The sequence below is a fragment of the Neolamprologus brichardi genome, chromosome 19 (genome assembly GCF_056152115.1).
Source record: "Neolamprologus brichardi isolate AB-2024 chromosome 19, ASM5615211v1, whole genome shotgun sequence".
Lineage (NCBI taxonomy): Eukaryota > Metazoa > Chordata > Actinopteri > Cichliformes > Cichlidae > Neolamprologus > Neolamprologus brichardi.
In genome coordinates this window covers 10,447,147-10,462,890 of record NC_142122.1, presented here as the reverse complement: position 1 = coordinate 10,462,890, position 15,744 = coordinate 10,447,147, and the positions used below count along the sequence as shown (strand labels likewise).

The 15,744-nt window shown below is 38.4% G+C and overlaps 1 protein-coding gene across 1 annotated transcript in view; it reads right to left on the bottom strand.

Moving 5' to 3' along the window:
• Positions 1-15,744, bottom strand: part of stag1a (STAG1 cohesin complex component a) — a 40,891-nt gene that overhangs the window by 14,203 nt on the left and 10,944 nt on the right. The window lies entirely within an intron of this gene.

The window sequence follows — 15,744 nt, the reverse complement described above, 5'->3', positions numbered from 1 at the left end:
GAATCCAGAGAGAGGCTGTTCAATCACTTGCTGTGGAAAATGAGCTGTCAGTGTGGAAACGGGGAGAGGAAGACACCAACTGGTCAACTTGAGAACAACAACAGCAAAATCTCGAGTTGGGTGGAAAAGATTTGCACACAGTGCTGTTGTCAAACAATTTAACCACAACCCACTGACACTTAAAGAATGAGCACATTTCATTAATTTAGTGAACATCTTCTACTGACTTAAGAAAAGCTCAGCTCAAAACTTTATAAACTCCTAAATTCTGTGAGTTATGTTAAAAACACTGCAGAAACATGATGTATTACCCTCTAGTTAAAGAAAAATGGTCTTTTGACAAAAGCTGGGGAAAGTATGATGTCAAATAAAGTATGGCAGAAATTGAAAAAAAAAAAATCTGGGATTCAGTGAATGATGGAGATAAACAAATAATCTAAAAATGCTTTTCGTTTCATTTTCATGAGCTGACAGCTAAGCTAGATCCTCATTCAGAAGGAAGGCAGCTAAGTGAATTATAACATTATTTGTTGACCTGTTCATATGCTAATGAGAGCAAAGAGCAGAGGGTGAGCAATACCACTGTCAACCTGAAGAGGCAGTATGATCCACAAAGTCCTCTGCCCAGCATCTATCTCCAGACTGCCTGACTGTGTTTAAACTGGGAAAAGTGGGTTGAGAAAAATCAACTGACACTCATTTAAGTCACAGCTCAGTTCCAATCTAGTTCAGTTAATCTACAGAGTGTTTTAGTGATCTATTTTCCTTAGAGTGTGTGTGAACGCATACATGTGTGTTTGAAAGTAGGTCTGGGCAACAGTAGGGGGCAGGCTAAGAGAGTGTGTATTTAAATACTGTCTTCCACACAGTGTTTGTACTGTGGAATAGCATGGGCAGGAGAGCCCCCTTTTCCCCCCATGATGAACTACACACGCATACACACACACACACAGATCTGAACAAACTGTACAACTGCAAGAAACAGACCAGCTGAATTAGATCAGCCAAATAAGGATTTTAATAACTAAATACGGATAATGTGTAACCCTCCAAGTAGCTTAATTAGCTGCAAAATATAATACACATAGTAACACTTCAAAAGACAGCAGTGAGCAAAGGCTTTTAACAGCTGGGAATTTACATGCACATTTGCATGCACATAAGCTTTTAATTGATTCTGGCCTGCACAGGCGCAGAATAGCAAAACAAAAGAAGCCTAATTCTGTTCATATCATTGTGCACATAAATTACCTGAACGTTTTCTGGCACGCAAACGCTGAAAAAAATCTAGATAAGCAAATCCTGTAAAAGTACATTTATAATTAATGTGCAAAAGTCAGATGCTGCATGCAAATAAAAAACGAAGGAGTACTTATAAACTTACAAAATAGTAAATGTTTCCTCTCCATAGATTTAAATAGCATAAAATGTTTTATATTAATATGTATTAGATATACTTGCATGCACATAAGCTTTCAACTGATAGAATGGAATAGTATAAAATGATTTGTATTCATGTGTACGCGCTGTATTGGGGCAGCTGTACCTCAGAAGGTAGCGCAGGTCATCTACTGAACGGAAGGTCAGTGGTCAATCCCTGTCCAGTCTGCAAATATCCTTGGACTAGATACTAAACCCAGTTGTTCTCCCATGCATCCAATGAATGTGTGTGAATGAGGTATGTTGTATAAAGTGCTTTAAGTGCTCTGGGAGAGTAGAAAAGCACTACATAAGGATCAATACACTTACCATGTGAATTTCTGTCTATGCGGACAGCAACAGATATGTGATTTTCAATGTTTTAACACAGTTATTTGCTGAATTTTCAGAAACAGATTGCATGTAATTGCCAACTTGACCCTATTCGATTGCTGATGTCACACTAACTCCATCTTATGGCAACATTTATGACAGTGTTGTTATGTTCGACAACTCAACAACAAAATAAGAACTTAAGAGTACAACTTTATCTTGTTATATACTTTGCAGGTAAAAATAAATACATGTTATTTCAATACTCAACATATCACTAAATGTTAAAAATCACATTATATTGTGAGTCAAGTATTGTGACAACTTCATGTCATGGGCTGTCTGGCGATTTCCACCTATAATCTTTAGCATTAGGTATGAAGTGCTTGAAGGTTTCAAGTGGAATAATGCATAAAATAAGCTGTGAGCAAAATAAAAACTGAACCCCACCATTTATGGGTATGTGGGAGGTGGATGACAGTAAATCTGACGGTAATTGACAGGGCACTGACCAAAGACGGTGGCGGTAATGAGTTGTTATTTAATTTAGCGCAATCATCTTGAGTGACTTTAATTTGCAGATTCATCTCAATACAACACTTCACATCATTCAGAGTGCCAGCTGAAGCCGAAAATAATTAAAACGCTGATGTGCACCGCAAAGGCTATTTTTCACTTGAGACTTGTAATCAGTGGAACTAAATATAGCTTATTATTACTAAGGGATCACAAAATGTAGCGAGGTAACAGCTCTGCAGCCACATCCAGACTGACAGAGCATAGAAGAAAGAAGGCAGGACTGCTCTTATGTAACTTCACCGCTGCCCCACCCAACAACTCTCCCCTCTAGAGTCGGAGACGCCAACCCCACCTCCACCTCAGTCCCTCTGAATTTCACAGACTGTTATGTCTCAGCTGTAAGTTCTTCTTCTTCTTCTTTTTCAAACCCCAACATGCTTTTCCTTCCCTTTCATCATCAGATTATCTTCCTCCGAAGGGACAGAAGCCAACTTCATTTGAATCAATCCTCTTGTCATGTTTTTTCTCAGTGAGCTATACAGTCAGGAAGAGGAAAAGGGTGTGTGTGTGTGTGTGTGTGTGTGTGTGTGTGTGTGTGTGTGTGTGTGTGTGTGTTACTGAGAGCTGGGAGCCTGCCTGACCCACTATCGACCAACAACTAAATAATCCTCAATGCACATTGGCTCCTCAATTTCTCTGCACTCTCTCTCTCACACCCGCACAAACACACATGCACCCAAGAGTGTAGACACTTCAACAGTAGACTATGAATAATTTGCAGCGAGTCTCCTCAACTACTTGGTTTTGGAGGACACGAAAGAAGCTGCCAACAGCATCCCGCCCTCTCTCTCTCCTGAAATCCACTTAGACAATAAATGTATAAGTGTACGCAGCATGAACTGTTATGAGTATTTTTTCCATTGCAGGCTAACTACAGGGAGATAGTGGCACTGAGTAGTCCCATGACGCTTGGTGTTCTGCAAACACCACTTAGCCACCACATTATAACCAGCTGCCTGATATTGTGCAAGTTCCCCTTGTGCCACCGCTACTCCAACCAGTGGATGGAAAAAGGTCCTCTGTGGGGGTGTTGCAAACCATATGAAGATGTTGCCAAGGGGATTTTTTTTTTTTTTTTTTGAGGTGAAGCTTAAACTGATTTGAGTCATTTACTCATTAAATGATTGTCCTTGATTGGAATAGACTTGGTAGTTACTAGCCACTTCAAATTGACCTGCAATTCTGACCCAGCCATAACAGCCATGCAAGATAACAGTGACGTCTCCTTTCAAAATGTATTACGTATGAACAGCTTTGTTTTGATCTGTTGAGCATATATTAAACAGCTTCCAAAAATGGGGAAACTAGACATTTACAAATTTTCTAGGAGACCTTAAGTATTAGTGGTAAACTGGAAGATCATGGAATGGAAAAGTGGCCATATTTCCATTGCAGGACATCAGGACAGGTGAGAGGTGGTGCAAGGTCTACAGGACTGGACAGTACACAGGACAACGAAAACCTTAAATTGTAACCCCCCAACAATTGGCAACAAATTGTTGTCTTTTTTTTTTTTGCAATAAACATAGTTCTTGTAATGAACTTTTGTAAGTATTTCCACACAATAACTTAAATATTACAATGTCTGACGATACTTTTGTTGAGGTTTTCAAAGTTGCTGCTTAGAAGTACCGAACAACCCCTACAGAGCTCCTGGACAAGGTGGTGGTCGCCCTATAAGAATATGCTAGTTTTTAAAAAAGAAAAATTGCCGTCATGGCAAACATGAACATCATGTATAATTATGATAGAAGGAAAATAATAACAAAAACAAACAAAACAAAACTACACACATGTAACATATTCAGGATGTAAGTATAGCCGCTAAAACCATAAAGTAAAGACTTCTACTCCAGAAACAATTATGGTCTGTTAAGTGACTTTATCCTCAGTTTGTGCGCAACACTGTGTGTGAGTGTGTGTGAACTTATGAGCGAGTGTGAGACAGAAAGACAACGGGCGAGCATCTGAGAACCACTTAACATGCATGACATGTTCTCTAGGAGGCAGGCCGGCGTTGCTATAGCAACTAGTGTGGGTCATAAGCCCGGCGGTGATGGCATATTTGATTGGCTGCGTGGAGACAGGAGGGACCATAGTTAAGAGGGGAGAGCAGAATAGAACGGGACAAGTTACATATCCAGTGAGTTCTCCATGAAATCTGATTTAAAGACTATTTCAGCACTCTTCCAGTGTTGGTTAAAGTTGTTTTGACATTAGCCTCTCCCTCACTGGGACATCTACTTTGAAGTACCCTCGCACACATAAACTAAGCTTGACGTCTCCTTCCTCACGGGCAGCTTTCAGTCTCATTCATAATGCAGCAAAGACTTGGGCAAACGATTAAAAGTTTATTTTTGCACAGAGCCGACCACGCTGTAAATATGTGGATGTGGAAACCACAACATGGCCTTACAATTCCTTATTAATAAAACTTTTAGGTTGATTTGGTGAGACTGCAATTTAAATGATTGGAAAAACTGCATGTGAAAAAAAAAAATACAGCATATTTCTAACATCTAACTGGATTTTTTGTATGATCTCGGTGCCTGTAGCCATACACCCTCTCCGAAGCACTCATGCAAGTATTTTTCAAGTAGAGCCGTTTTCTCTGATAAAGCACAGATAAACTGGCTTTATACTCTGTCCAAACTGCTTGTAAGGATGTCCCTTCCACCTTACCAATATGAGATTAGCAGGATCTGTGTCCCACTGTTTCTGTAACTTACCAAAACAGACGATTTGCACAAAAAAAGAACATAAAACACAACTACACCAAGTATAACAGATGCACAATTTAACCAGAAAACATACAGCCCATCCAGCGAGTGATGTGCTGGAATCATATTAGTATAATTTATAGAGTAATAAATCAATTCCAGTGCCAGAGACTACTACAGTGAGGAAAACCTTGACAGAGAAGCATCAATAAAGCTTCATAAAGCAGTTTTCTCCAAGCTAATGTTTTTCGAGGTCACTTTTTACCTGCCTGCTGTGAAAGATTTTTATTTTTAATTAACGCTTTTACTATGAGCAATGTTACATAACATCAGAAGAGTGTCTTATGAACTACCATGACAACAGAAAGCTTATTATGTTCTTTGAAAAATTAACCTTTACATATTTTTCAGGTGAAATGTGGCTCAATTCGACATCTGGCAGCAGTAAAAATATCATAAATGTCATTCCTTTAGAATGAAATTCGATTACCTTTCCCTCAAATACACAAAAATGGAAAAGATTACAACATTTTATACCGTTGTAAAAGGTGCTACAAATTTTTGTACAGTCAGCCTGTTCCAGGCTAAATTTGTATCTACTCGGATGGACTTCAACCCTTAAGGACCCACAGTGACACTGGTGTCACTGCCTCTTTACACTTAGAGACTTGGTTATATATGATTCATTTGATATAAGACCCCCGTAATTTTCATGAAAGTAGAAATAGGTCTGGGCTCTTAAGGGTTAAAGTTACTCGTTTGGGTCAAATCAAGAACAATCCTGAAGCTGTACAAGTCATGCCTGTGTGTCTTTTTTAATGGGATCGTGTTGCTAGAGTTCAACTGACCGTGTCACCACATCTGGCCAGGTTTCTACAGGGACAGGGACCAACTGGTCTTTGGGAATCTTTAAACAATAAAATGGTAAAACAACGTAGGAGTGATCATACATGATGCACACAAGGAACAGATGGTGCTCTCACACAGACTCTTTGTATTAGGGTGGCACAGTGGTGCAGGGGTTGGCACCGTTAACTCACTGTGAGAAGTTTCCTGGTTGTTTTTAGGTAAACTCTGCATGTTCTCTCGATGCCTGCGAGGGTTTGTGGATCCATAGTTAACACTTTGAGAGCTTAGAAAGACCAGAAAAGTGCTAAACAAATGCAAGAACTGTTAGCGCCTGCAGTGGATAATCAAATAAGCAAATCAGAATCTATTTATTCTGAGATCACTGACATTAAAACAGGATTTATAAAGAGGTTTTTGGGTGGGTGTCATAATATAATAAAGGCACTACAGCTGCCATTTCACTGAGTGTGAGAAACACGTGTCCAGGACATACACGCACAGATGCTATGATTGCATAGATCACTTTTTAATGAATTGTTTTTAAGTGTCCTTTGTGTTTTCAGTGTCAATTAATGTTAGCTAATGCTAGTATTGCTCATTACAGACGATCAAAATGAGGATTTTTATATGAGGCAGAAGTGAGAGTAGTGTTTAACAGTTGTAATCCTTACATAATAAACCCAGGCAGCTTGCCATTTTCACTTACAATATGTGAATCATTATGGCGGTTATGTTTTCATGTCTTGGGTCATATTATCACACATCAGTAGAAGATTTTCTCTAAAAACGAGTTTTGTGAGGCCTAAAACAAAGCCAAACAAAGCACTCTACCTGCTCTCTGAAGTGTTTTTAAGGGTTAATCATCCATTTATTAATATTAGATGTGCTATTTATATATTCTAAATACATCTGTAGTTTAAAATTTGGTATAGACAGTTATGAGGGAACAGTTGGCCCATGCCCAAACTGGTAAAGGCCATACCGTGAAAGCATGACATATGAACAGCATGTAAGGGTTGGGAGAGAGAGAACTTGTCCTTCCATTTAACTGTTTTCTCCACAGCAACATAAAAGAGTGCAAGGCCAGTCTCTGTGTAGCTGGTAATGATTTGTAATAACTTGTTACAATGATCACTCAGCAGTGTGGATGCCAGCACTTTTACCACCTGCGTATAAAATTTCCACACAAATGAAATGTAAATGTTAAATAAATTCACATAAAATAGCTAAAAGAAAAAGTGCTTCCACTTAGCACACAGATAAACATCTGGTAGGAACCCTCCAGGGCTTAAAAGTAAAGGAAGCCAATGATGTGTCAGAAAATGCAGTTCCTCAAAAGGCCACTTGAGGCTTCAATGCGAGTCAACCCAGATAAAATTCACCCTTTGTAACATTTTAAATGTTACAAAGGGTGAAGTTTAAATGATTCACTGGTTTAAATTGTAATCAGGATTGAAGCTGTAAAATATATTAGGGGCAGAGCCATTTTCAATGATACCACAAGCTTTAAATTGTGGGGGAAAGAAAGAAGTAAAGAACAGAAATATGGCACTATTTTGCTCCATATATTAATTTGAGAAGCACTCACACTTCTCTAAATACAAAGGTTCTTTTCTGTTATGCACCAACTGTTCTATGATAATGATTTTCTCCGTTGCTCCTTTAAAGTATTTTCATAGAACCAAAAAAAAATAATTGTTTTTCTTTACACTTTTAATTGTTTATGGGCCTTTAAAACCGGTTTTAACAGTTGGGTTTATCATTGCTTTTACCTCAACTCTAAATATTTCTCCAAAAACTTAAAGAAGCGTTACATACACCTTACTGCCACCGTGGTCCCTGCTGGGAGATTCTTCTGTCAGCTAAAACCTGCACTGTGTCTGCTATAATTGGCCATTATCTCCAGAGACATAGTGTGACAAGTTTCCAACACTCTAGGCTACAATGAGACTTAAAAAGCAAGACTGGATTCCTACTACTAACATCAGGATGAAAGAAATAAAGGCTGGCTTGTCAGGCACTGCTCACTGCTCGTGAGCAGCCTGAATATATAATATAACCAATATAATATAGCCAATATAACCAATCCAGCCTTGCATGCTATTTCTGTCTCTATGCTCAAAAATAAATAAATATATATATGTTCATGAGACTAGTCCACAAATGGATGTCCTGGAGGATTCACATACTTGCTTTAATGTGGCATGGAGAACAAGTTGTTGAGTGAGCGGCTGAGGTCAATATTACAGTTTCTGAGATATTTCAGGGATTGTGTTGCAGGTTATTAACACATCTCGCTGGGCCCACTGATGAGAGAAATATGTAAATTTCACAAATAGGATTAGCGTCACTGCAAACAAAGAAAGAACAGGTAATTTGTAGGATAGAACAGAATTTAAGTTAATTCAGTGATTAGAACAGAAAGCGATTCAAGGCATTTTGCAAGTCAATGGAGTTTAAATCTCACCTTAATTAAGATAAAACATATAATACCCCCCCCCCCCTTTTTTTTTTTTTAAATCTTGGTTCTGTCACTTTAAATATACAGCTGGAAGAAACAAAACAAAGTAAGTGGCTTGTCAAAGTATGAAGACATCCACAGGATTGCAGCAATGGAAAAAGTACTGTTACAGTTTATATTTTGGAGATGAGGTGAATGTTTGAATGAAGATTAGGCTGAAATTACTTTAAGGCACTGGAGCTCAACAAAATGCATTTTAAAATGGTTGTTGAGCTGACTGATTGCAATCACAATGTTTACGTTTCATGTTGACATTTGTTCACAGATTAAGCCCGGCCCATTAAATGATGTCAAACAACAATTTGAAAGGTACAGAGTATGAAGTTAAGAGTTCCTCTCTGGTTATTTCCCAGCTCATCCCATTTGAATCAGTTCATAATGACCTAATTTCTCCTGACATAATCGGTATTCCTCGTGCTTCCAAAACTACACCTAGCTGACCAACAAGTAGAAAGCTTTGCAAAAGCTTAGACATTTCTTATAACCTGTTTGTCCTTACTGATTTAAAAAATCCATTCATACTTGTACTTTCAAAAATGTACTTTCATGTACTTTTCAGTCATCTTTTAACACTTCAACTGCTATACTATTTATGAGTTAAATGTAAAACAGTTAATATGAATTACTATCAGGGCACCAGAACCTGAGTAAAACGCCTCTGCTATGGCTGTAAGAGAGCCGTCATCTATCAGCGTTTTACTGATAGATACTTTTACTTTTGTCCATGACGCGCTTACCTTCAGGGTCATACTTCACATGAAGACCAAAATAGTTCCAAAGGCCAGATCTGAATGAGGGTGGGGGAGGTTCAATTTGCCATGTTGCAACGAGCTTAGCTTCTGTCTTGCTAGCTTGCACTGCGCTAAGTGGCTCTGCGCTCGACAGTGCAGCCTAGTAGGGGTGGGGGAAAAAATCGATACTGTGTAGTATCGTGATATTTTGTTTGCTAATAATGTATCGATACAGGGACAGCAGAAATCGATATTTTGTTACAAAAAAGGTTTTTGTGCTCTGACTTCAGAGCATGTTGATCCTTTTTCTGAGCAAGAATCCTGACATTCCTTCACTGTCCAAATGTGACAGTTTACTTATTTTAATTTAAGACATGTTTTATTTTAATTAAGTTTAAAACTTTTTTATTTAATGTAAAATTATATTTTGTTTTAATTTACTTTCAGATTCTTCAGTTGGTGAATGGGCTGCATAGTTTTCATAAATTGCATAGTTCAGAATAGCTATAATTGTACCAGATGGTTGCATTCAGTTAAGTTGGACTAGACTGTAATACAAACCGTTCAGTTTGTCAACAATAAAACTGACTAAAATGAGAGAAAGACTGAGTGTGAGACTTTGATATTAGATAAAATGAATATTGGTAAAGTTTACCTTTATGTACAGAATCTAAATATCACAAAATATTTTTAAAAATTGCAATAATATCGTATCGTGCATTAAGTATTGTGATAATATCGTATCGTGGGATGTATGGTGATTCCCACCTCTACAGCCTAGGTGGACTAGTCGAACGCAGATCCACTGAGCTCTCAACACAGACAGCATCGTCAGAAGAAAAGTTGATAAAATAAATTAAAAATTTTGTATTGTTCAATACATATGCGTACCGAACCGAAAGCACTGTATCGAACGGTTCAATATTGATACGAGTATTGTTGCACCCCTATGAGAATAATACATTTTTGACTGTGGCCTTCAACGAATCAAACTCACATCTACTTCTAAACAGACAAAAGTAAAAAGGTGCATTTAACTTCACTTTAATATACAATTTAGGCTTATTTTAAGCCATAATTTCTATTAAAATAGAAACTGCTCTTCTTGAATCAATAAATGCTGTATACAAGACAAAGCCAAGACAAGACTGTCAACTATCTTGTTTAAGCCTTACAGTAGAAAATCCAGCTGAAGGAAGCAGGAGAGGAGTTTTTCTCTGTTTATATTACAGCCAAAAGCTCAGCGAACACACCACTATGCAACAGGCTGGCAAACGCTAAAGCAGCTTAACTTGGTTTCTTCAGTATACTATAGCAACTGATCTTCTGAGCAACCGTTACACAGAGCTCGGATTGAAACGGATTTGCTTTTACACTTCTTTCTGTTACTATGTTCAAAACTGATCTGTACAATAATGTGGGGCATGCTGACTTATTAAAACTGAATGGACTGTTATGTATGGGCAAATTGTCAACGACTGCAAAGCACTGATTTCTACATGGCTTTCGGGATAGAGTAATTTTCTGCTCAACGACCGTTTAGCAGTTTAATTATTTTGTAAAAAAAGGATTCAATTTGGGCAAGAATCTGGCCTATAAATTCGCCTCAGCTGTGATCTCTAACTGTAAACCAGCATCAGTGTCTCCTCTCTGTGTGAATGTGGTCTCTACAATATACATTCGACACCACTTTTTATGACAGCAGACGCTATAAAGAGAACGTGGCACAGTGAGGTATCTCTGCTCTTTAGTCATACGTGATTTATCCCTGAAGAGTCCTACAGCAGTGTCAAGGGTGAATGCTGGCTGCTCAAGGATATTGGTCTACTTTAGTCGGGCAGGGTTTAAATGGATTCAATTAACTTCAATCTTGGTGGACCTAGTGGCCTGAGGGATCATCCAATGATGGGAAAATGAGAGGGTCAATCCCCCAGACGGCACACCAAAATAACACAAGCGTCCTAACATACTGAGAGCTAAGGAAATGTGCTTCACAAGCTTGGCTGTATGTGTGTACACTTTTGCTAAATTAAGCAAAATGTGCATATAGCACTACGAACTGATGAAATGCTGATTTTACCAAAGGGCTATAACAAATTCCTGATGTCTGTTGAGCTGATTAAGCTGTTGCCTACAAGCACCTGAAAATATACAAGGTAGACAAATTGCCTAGATGATCTGGGACGGTGTCATAAAGCACTGCAAACATCTACAGCATGCACGTGTCAAGTATACTGCAGCAGGTGAATGTAAGACAAATAGTCATCAAGTCAGAATTACACATGAAGCTGTCTAAGTTGGAGAAGAGAATGAGGAAGTGCCCGTTTTCTCACAGCTGTCAGTTGCTTAATCTTGTTATTATCTTCTTATTTTTTGCTCTTTCTGATCTTTCATTCTTCTGCAACAAGTAAGACATTATCATGGAGCTGAAGTCTTTATTTTTAATCAGAAACACTAAGCAAAAACCATAATGGAAAATTTCATAAATCCTAGAGGAGAGATGACATGTGGGTAAATGAAAAACCCATTAAAATAACATTAAAGCAGATCTAGCTCACTTTGCTTCAAAGTCCACTGGACTTTGCTGAGAATACGTATGAAATCATTCCAAAAACAAGCATTTTTTGAAGTGCAGATTCACTGTACAAGTAGCTGCAGTGACGAAAATCATTAAAATTGGCTTAGGTCATAAGACTAATGCCTACAACGATCAGTGAGAAGCTTTGAGACACAGCCCAAATGTAATTAAGAGAGAAGCACTTACAGGAACGACTTGCGTCATCTGTGAATGGCAACAAGCGGTTGTAACTGACATACTGTATGATGGATAATTAAACAGAACATAATATTGCCTGCAATTACAAACCACTGGAGGAAATCTGGTAAATACGAGGTGTTTTCTGTTGTACAAAACATTTTGGCGAGTGGCCAACACCCAGTCAACAGTTCAACTCTGAATAAGCTCAGTTTTAAGACTTTGCAGCTGCAGGGCCAGTGAGCCCATGCAACATTACGATTAGGAAAACATGTCAGCTTTAAATATTTTAGTTAGCCCAGACCACTTCTACTTGTCAGACCCAGCAATAGTTATTTTTTGTTACTGAAAATGCTTCAGTGAGCATCAGATAGAGGAGTCCTTCTATACCCTGGTACCTCATCGCAATAGAGCAGCTCACTGTTCATTTCTGCAAACATCCGTTACAAAGTTGGGGTTTGGGTTTGCTCAAATACTTTTGGGAAATTATAAACATCTTTTATTTCTCATGGTATTTTCTAAATTTATGATATTATCAGATTTCAAATGAGATCTTTTTTGTGTGAGGTGCAAACAGAAAGTCATTAAGTTTCTGTGATAAATACAGACCTTAAAGCCATCATCGCCTTGTAATAAGTAAAGTTAAGTCTTAATTTAATCAAGTCTGCCAGCTTCTCACATTTAAGGTGTGAAATACAAGATGAAAGTCAAGAAACAATTATGACAGAAGAAGGAGAAAGCAGATTAATACTTTATTAGCAACAGAAAGATGTGCTACTCTGCAGCAACTGTTATGTTAATAATAAAACATGAGATGAAAAATATAAAGAGAGCCAGGTTTATGTATTTTTATTGTGATTAAAAGTAGCAGTTAAGGATAAATATTAAGTAACTTACCACCACTAAAAATAAAACTGTGGAAGAACTGTGGCTACCTTAAAACAGCTATTACTTTTCGTTTATTTCCCTTGGTATTTTCTAAATTAATCTGGCCTCAAACAGGAACCAAAAGCAGAAAACATCTATCTGTGTGAGGTGCAAAGAGAAACAAAGTTCATCTTTTAAAAAGTAATGCTGCGCCTTGATTTAATATGCCAATTTGCTGGCTTTCCACAATTTAAATTACTACCTTGCACGGCATTCAAGACAACACCAGAGCGAAAGCCGAGAAACAATTATGATAGATGGAAAATAAAACAGAGAACCACTCGTCTGGAAGTACGCTGGCAGACCAGACACAACTATGCTTGTAAAAGAAAAACAAGGAAGATAAACAAAGGATGACAACAGCAGGCAGTAACCTGCATGATCCGTACGTGCCGTACCCAATAACCAAACACAAATGTGTAGTTTCAGCAAAGCAAAAGCCTACACCATGTACAACGCGTACAAGCAACACTTTTAATTCATGTGAGCTGGCACCTAAACCGTGTGTCCTCACTAACAGTCAACAGTATGCTATGAGTTTGCATTTTGAAATCAATAAATGACAGCACCTCTACACCCCAAAAGGAAACAATAACAATAATAATAACTGAAACATAGTCCCTTAACTTTCACATAATTAAAACCCGTAAGCTGAAACTGATATGGTGCAGGAAAGGGTAATTATGTCAGCCACCATCACATTGTTTTTATTGTGTATATTTTGCTTCTTCTTCTTCTTCCTTGGCAAAAAATAGTATATATCCATGAATTTTCAAATGCACCGTTTTACAGAAAAAGAAGGGAAAAAAATAGTAAAGCATATTAAATTAATTCCTGCACATGAAAATACATTTTAGTTGTTGAATGTTGTGCTTGGATAATTTATGACTTCTCTGAGTTTAGGTACAAACAGTTAAAAACACATTTTTGTCATATTTCTGACAACATGTGTTTTCTTATTTTCATGACAGATGGTCAAATAAATTTGACAAGCACGGCACATCCTAATTTTAAAAACATTAGGCTGATGTTTGAGCCATTACTATTATCAAACAATTGTTGACAGAGGTGGGTGTGCTCGAGGTAAAACTAATCAAATTTAATGAAATTTTAACCAATTTTGTAGCATTTTTCTTTTGTCCCATATGACTATACTGTTCCAAAGTGTCACCAGAGGATTGGTAATCATATCTGTTATACTGTAGGACAGGTAGTGTACATTGGATTTAGAAAACTATCTTTTTTTTAAAAAACAAAACAAATACAGCTACCTTGAGATTCTTTTGATTTACAGTGATGAATAGAAGTGTGTTTCTCACCTACTGATTTTTCTCTGCTTTTGTTCTCTCAAGGATTGTGGGAATAACGCCCAGCATATAATCACAGTATCAAAGAAGAAAACAAAAGGTGATTTTGTTATTGCTCTCAGCTACAATAAAGACAAAAGCAGCAGCTCCCAAGCCTTTAAAACTTCTCCAGTGATGGCCAAACAGCCCATGACTTTTAAGCTTAAACCAAAATTGGTCCCCGTGGGCCACCTCTACAAGCTGAAACGCCAGGACAATAACTGCACTTTATCATGCTGCCAGGCTCCATACATACTGAGAGCAAGGAGCCATGGCCTTATAATGCGGAACAGCCTTGAGGCCAACTGTGGCTGTCTGGTTTAACCAGATTATGATTATGTCACACGGGAGATTACCAGACATTATCCAACATAGAAAGTCATGGTCATGTTCCTGCACACACACAGAGACACAGTCACCAAGCACACACATGCACAGCCATCTGTTATTGCCACAAACTACTGTATGCTCGTTTTCTGCAGCACACAAAGATTAAACCTAGCAAAGAGGAGGGGAGGGGAAGGATGCTGTGTGAACAGCACTCGCTGATAAGATCTCTGCTGAAAAATAGATTTTCTTTCCCAATCTCCTGAGAACTACCTCTGTGAATAAAGGATAAACAGATCATAAGAAAAAGAAAAGGGGGGGGGGGGGTGCATGGCAGTGGAACGGCTTAAGAGAGACAGATAAAGCAGAGAAGAGGCAATAAATGTTTCTCCCTCTGTGCGTGCAATGGCTGCCTGCTCGGTTGTAGCTGACGCAAAATGGAGCCACGAAACTGAGGACAGAGGGTGGGGGAGATCAGGGGGCAAACAGGAGGAGGGGGTAAGGTGGGGGGAAAAGGAGAGAGTGTGACAGCAGTGCTGAGGGGGGAGAGGGAGGGGAGCACAGTGTCTAATTTGTTCTTCTCTCATCTGTCTGGGCACCCTCTCTCACCTTGGCCCAGATTTACAGTCTATACTTCATATTCTGATGGAGTGGGAAAGAAAAGCAGGACAGGCGCAGGACACACACACATACACATGCACATGCACACACATGCACACACACACAACTTATGGAAGCTATTAGTTCTCATAACTATTATTACTTCCTAATCATCCTTGTGGCATGTTGAACACTTCACAGGAGTGAGAAGCTTGCTAATCTAAGCAGGCAGGTGTGTCAAAGCAAATAAAATAATAAGAAAAAGGAAAAAAAAGTAAAAAAAAAAAATGCTGTACTGTTGCAATAACGTGCAGGCAGCTGAGGAGAAAATGACTGCCCAGATACAGACTGCAGCTAAGTGATTCAGAAGAAGAGGCTAGCGAGCTTTGACTGAAGCAGATGGCCGATTTAAAACAGAGCTTCAAGGAGGTAGAGTATGTAAATCTCAGCCAGGTGTCTGACACAAATGTCAAGACATAGACATTTAAAACAAAAACACAAACAAAGACAAGAGCAGCTAGCTGGATTCGTACTCAGTGGTATATTCAATAATGTTTTTAGACTCGCTGAGAAAAGAACAGAAGCTTTCTCTCTACTAGCGGTGGAGTGTTTTAGAAAACACATAATAAAGAGATCA